The 6125-nt window shown below is 43.8% G+C and overlaps 1 pseudogene; it reads left to right on the top strand.

Moving 5' to 3' along the window:
- The first annotated feature begins 522 nt into the window (after positions 1–522).
- On the top strand, positions 523–3191 carry LOC125487856 (annotated as a pseudogene).
- The last annotated feature ends 2934 nt before the right edge of the window (positions 3192–6125 follow it).

Raw genomic sequence — 6125 nt, 5'->3', positions numbered from 1 at the left:
TTAACCTCTATGACTGTGATTCCACGACCCCAAGGAAGCACAGAGAAAGAATAATTTTTTTAAAAATGCATGCTTTGAACAAGGAGTTAAATATAGTTCTTCGAGATAAAGGGTATGCGGGGAAAATGTGGGAACGGGGGATTCATTTGGATGATCAACCATGATCCTATCGAATGGTAGAGCAGGCTTGAAGGGTTGAATATCACACAACCGCCCCTGGTTGTTATGTCCCTATAAACATAAAATCCAACCGCACATTAAACATTCATAAACTTCAATTTTAAGATGATGGACAATGATGTAAGAAGCCAGAAATAGATCGGTGAAAACCCAGAGTGATGATTTGCCTGGTTTTTGCCCCTTCATTTGCATTCCGGTGAATGAATAGAGCTAGGGTCTCTCTCTGGTTTACCGAAACTGTGTTCAGAGCAGCTCCCGGGAGTCTACAACAAAAGTTTCAACGGAGGGCAACAGTCAGGCAGTTGGCTCTTTCATTGCATTCTCCAGTGGAAATGTTTCCAAATGCCGCATCTGCTGTGGGCACTGCTGCTCCATGTAACAGGTCAGAAATTTCTTTCGGTTAACATCTGTCCGTTAAATACTAGTCAGTTTTGTTTCACTCCTGCCGGTATTTTTCATGATCCCAAGCTCACCCAATCTGTGTCTGTGCTTCTTTCATTGTAGGTACTTTGGCTGTTGCTGTCCTCAATCAGAGTCCAATTTCTGACCCAGTCTCCGCCGGTCAGACCGCCCAGTTGAAGTGTGCAATGCAGAAAATTAATGTGGGTGGCTACCATGTATATTGGTCCCGCCAGAGACCCGAAGAAGCCCCGGTGTGGGTGATCACACATGACCCCACAGGTGCAATATACAGGGGCACCGGTTTCACTGACCGCTTCCAACCTTCTCGAGATTCCTCCAGTAACAGTCACATCTTAACCATCGGAAACCTGGTCTCTGGTGACTCCGCCGTCTATTACTGTGCTGTGTGGGATCGCTCATGGATCTTTGGAGGTGGAACTGCCCTGACTGTTCGGAGTAAGTGATTTTGTTTCTTTCTATCGCGCTTTCTGTAGCATTCAGATTAGTTCAATATTTCCCCCTTCGGAGTTGATTCTGTTCTCCGGATTTTACCAAAATCATGATATAACACATTTTGCAACAAATCTAACTCAAGAAAATAAGTCAGAGTGTTATTGTGATAATTCACTCACTCACTCACTCACACTTCAGTGCATTCTGTGCATATTAATAATTCCCTGTCACACAAACACAAACAGGCCTCACACACACGTATGTCAAAGCCACATGAAGAATTCTCTTTCTCAGAGAGACAGACAGCGGTTAGGTTACTATTTTTCTCTCTTACATACCCTCACACGAGAGAGAGAGAGAGAAAGAGACAAAGGTCAGCGATTTATGCATATATTAACAATTTTCTCTTTCTCTCACAAACAAGCAGAGGTCAGGTGTTATTAGTATTCATAGTTCTCTCTCACACACAGACAAGAATAAGTCAAAGATTGCGTCAATCATTCTCTGTCTCACACACACACCAGTCAGTGTTACATTAATAATTCTCTCACACACACAAACACTCAGTGGCCAGAGATTATATATATGTTAATTGTTCTCACTTTCTCATAATCAAGAAATTCACAGATTAAATCAATAATTCTTTCACACACTCCACACCGGTCAGTGTTACATCAATAATTCTCACCCACAGGCTGACACTGGTCAGAAGGTTATTTGTACTAATAATTATGTCTATGCCTCTCTCTCTCACGCACACAGCTCAGAGTGTTATTTATATAATAACTTCTGATCTTTCTCACGTGCATCCAGGTCAGAGATTTTATCACTAATTCTCTCTCACACACAGGTCAGTGTAACATTAATAATTCTCTCTCTCGCTCAGACACTGGTCAGAGATTCTATCACAATTCTCTCACGCACGCAATGGTCAATAATTCTCGCTCTCACGCCAACACACAGGTTTCTGTCTTGTTTATATTAATAAATCTCCCCCAGTCGCTCACACACACACACGCACGCACACACACACACACACGCACGCACACACACACACACACACATAAGTCAGACAGTTATATTATTAATTCTGTCTTTTTCTCTCTCTCCCTCATATACAAATGCACAGCATAGAGTGTTTTTGTATGTGTATATATCAATAATTTTCTCGCGCAAATGTCAAGTAGTTATATTCATAATTTTGTCACTCATTCACTCACTCAGAGGTCGGTCTGCTGTACATATCTGTCCTTAAATCTCTCTCACACATAGGTCAGATAATTATATTAAAACTTCACTCACTGACTCACTCGCCCTCACAGACACAGTTCATAGCTTTCTATATTATCCAATACTCACGCAAAGCTGTATTAATAATTCTCTCACTCTCAGTCTCACATACCCACACGCACACACAGACACACGCAAACACAGAGAGAGAGGGAGAGTTCAAAGTGATTTTTTGTCAAAATTCTCTCCTACACATAGGTCAGACCGTTATATCTATTTTATGTCTATATGCATATGTATGTATATATATATATGTGTGTGTGTGTGTGCGTGTGTGTGTGTGTTTGTGTGTATGTGTCTGTGTGTATGTATAGAGATAGAGTGTGATATGTTAATAATTCTGGTTCCCTGTCCATCAGACACACACATGCACACAGGTCAGAGTGTTATACATACTAATATTTCTCTCTCACTCCGGAAATTCAAGTCTTACATTGATAAATTAATAAATCTCCCTCGCACGCATAGTTCAGTGTCTTTTTTTTATTCATATATTCAATTGTCTTTCTCTCCCTCTCATTCTTTTTCTTTGCCCACACACAGGTAATGATGATCAGAAACCATCTGTCCTCCTGCTCCCTCCATCGCAGGAATAAATAGACACGGGATCAGCCACTCTGTCCTGTCTGGTGAGTCGCTTTAAGCCAGGTCTTGTGCAGGTCCTCTGGAGCGTGAATGGCAAAGAGACAGACCGCGGGGTGACCACAAGCGCCGTGTCCCCAGACAGTGATCAAAGCTACAGCTTGAGCAGTTACCTGACAGTCCCGGCCACTGACTGGAAGAAAGGTTCCAGATATTCCTGCAGTGTGAAGCACGGTTCACTGACCTCGCCTCTCCTCAACACCATCAGCTCCAGTGACTGTTAGCTCTGAGGCATACAATGTCATGGGTCAGTCACTGTATGCCATGCAGCGCTTTCTTGTTTGTTTGTATTTTGCAAAGTAATTCCTGCAGCAATGTCAATATTTGGTGAAAAGGCCGGACATTGAAGGAAGTCAGGGGCGAGGGAAATCATTCTTCCAGTGGGGTGAGTGGGGATTTCCTGCTGCAATTATCCCCAGCATTTTGTGTGCACTCTCTCGTTCTGCGTAGAGCAGGGAGCAATCTCCCCTTTCAGACAATGGCAATGTTTCATTTGTGAACTTTGCAAACGCAGCTATTAATAAATATGAAATGGTGCCACGAAATGACTGTTCATTATTATTGAACATTGAAAGCGACACATAGGGGTTTGGCAGTGGCCAGTTGACACCTGTGACAATGTTACACAGAATGACATCAAATGATGGCATGAGATTGTACATCAATAATATTCACCTCAACCACTCCCTGTGGGTGCGAGTCCCCATTCACCCCACTCCCCGGAGGAGCGAATCCCACATTCTCTCCAATTCCTCTGGGAGTGAGTCGCATATCATCCCCACTCCCCGTGGGGGCAAGTCTATTCATTTTCCCACCTGAGGAAATTTATCCTGGATACCTGACTGAATTTAATGGGACTGACTGATATTGGACAACTTTGGTTTTGTTTGCTGTAGAAACAGGGCATTCTGCTCTATTGATCCCTCAAAATTTGAAAACAAAACCTCATCCAGGTAATGTCCTTTACCTCTCTATTTTCTAGAGAGAAGTATCCCAGGCTGTCATTCTCTCCGGATTAATCTAACCTCCCACTTCTGTGATTGACCTTGTCAATGACAGCCACTTTCCGAGTGCTTCTGTAACTCTGACAGAATTGGGTGCCCTGGTCTCTACAACTTAGTGCAGTCTAACTAACAAGAGTAGATAGTTTAGCGATGGAAAGGGATCTGTATATAACGCAGGGCAAGAGTTATAGCTGGGGGAAAGGCAATTATGAGGCGATGAGGCAAGATTTAGGATGCATAGGATGGAGAAGGAAACTGCAGGGGCTGGGCACAATTGAAATGTGGAGTTTGTTCAAGGAACAGCTACTGCGTGTCCTTGAGAAGTATGTACCTGTCAGGCAGGGAGGAAGTGGTCGAGCGAGGGAACCGTGGTTTACTAAAGAAGTTGAATCTCTTGTCAAGAGGAAGAAGGAGGCTTATGTAGAGATGAGGCGTGAAGGCTCAGTGAGGGCGCTTGAGAGTTACAAGTTAGCCAGGAAGGACCTAAAGAGAGAGCTAAGAAGAGCCAGGAGGGGACATGAGAAGTCTTTAGCAGGTAGGATCAAGGAAAACCCTAAAGCTTTCTATAGGTATGTCAGGAATAAAAGAATGACTAGAGTAAGATTGGGGCCGGTCAAGGACAGTAGTGGGAAGTTGTGCGTGGAGTCCGAAGAGATAGGAGAGGTGCTAAATGAATATTTTTCGTCAGTATTCACGCAGGAAAAAGACAATGTAGTCGAGGAGAATACTGAGATACATCTATTAGACTAGACGGGATTGAGGTTCATAAGGAGGAGGTGTTAGCAATTCTGGAAGGTGTGAAAATAGATAAGTCCCCTGGGCCGGATGGGATTTATCCTAGGATTCTCTGGGAAGCTAGAGAGGAGATTGCAGAGCCTTTGGCTTTGATCTTTATGTCGTCATTGTCTTCAGGAATAGTGCCAGAAGACTGGAGACTAGCAAATGTTGTCCCCTTGTTCAAGAAGGGGAGTAGAGACAACCCTGGTAATTATAGACCAGTGAGCCTTACTTCGGTTGTGGGTAAAGTGTTGGAAAGGATTATAAGAGATAGGATTTATAATCATCTAGAAAGGAATAATTTGATTAGGGATGGTCAACACGGTTTTGTGAGGGGTAGGTCGTGCCTCACAAACCTTATTGAGTTCTTCGAGAAGGTGACCAAACAGGTGGATGAGGGTAAAGCGGTTGATGTGGTGTATTTGGATTTCAGTAAAGCGTTTGATAAGGTTCCCCATGGTAGGCTATTGCAGAAAATACGGAGGCATGGGATTGAGGGTGATTTAGCAGTTTGGATCAGAAATTGGCTAGCTGTAAGAAGACAGAGGGTGGTGGTTGATGGGAAATGTTCATCCTGGAGTTCAGTTACTAGTGGGGTACCTCAAGGATCTGTTCTGGGGCCACTGCTGTTTGTCATTTTTATAAATGACCTGGATGAGGGCGTAGAAGGATGGGTTAGTAAATTTGCGGATGACACCAAAGTTGGTGGAGTTGTGGATAGTGTGGAAGCATGTTGCAGGTTACAGAGGGACATAGATAAGCTGCAGAGCTGGGCTGAGGGGTGGCAAATGGAGTTTAATGCGCAAAAGTGTGAGGTGATTCACTTTGGAAGGAGTAACATGAATACAGAGTACTGGGCTAATGGTAAGATTCTTGGTAGTGTGGATGAGCAGAAAGATCTCGGATTCCATGTGGATAGATCACTGAAAGTTGCCACCCAGGTTGATAGCGTTGTTAAGAAGGCGTACAGTATGCTAGGTTTTATTGGTAGAGGGGTTGAGTTTCGGAGCCATGAGGTCATGTTGCAGCTGTACAAAACTCTGATGCGGCCGCACTTGGAGTATTGCGTACAGTTCTGGTCACCGCATTATAGGAAGGATGTGGAAGCATTGGAAAGGGTGCAGAGGAGATTTACCAGGATGTTGCCTGGTATGGAGGGAAGGTCTTATGAGGAAAGGCTGAGGGTCTTGAGGCTGTTTTCGTTAGAGAGAAGAAGGTTAAGAGGTGACTTGATAGAGACATACAAGATGATCAGAGGATTAGATAGGGTGGACAGTGGGAGCCTTTTTCCTCGGATGGTGATGGCTAGCACGAGGGGACATAGCTTTAAATTGAGGGGTGATAGATATAGGACAGATGTCAGAGGTAGGTTCTTTA

Source organism: Rhincodon typus, chromosome 46 (assembly GCF_021869965.1).
Source record: "Rhincodon typus isolate 14 chromosome 46, sRhiTyp1.1, whole genome shotgun sequence".
NCBI classification, from domain to species: domain Eukaryota; kingdom Metazoa; phylum Chordata; class Chondrichthyes; order Orectolobiformes; family Rhincodontidae; genus Rhincodon; species Rhincodon typus.
Note: the sequence above shows the minus strand (reverse complement) of the source record. Positions and strands in the feature narration are given on the sequence as shown.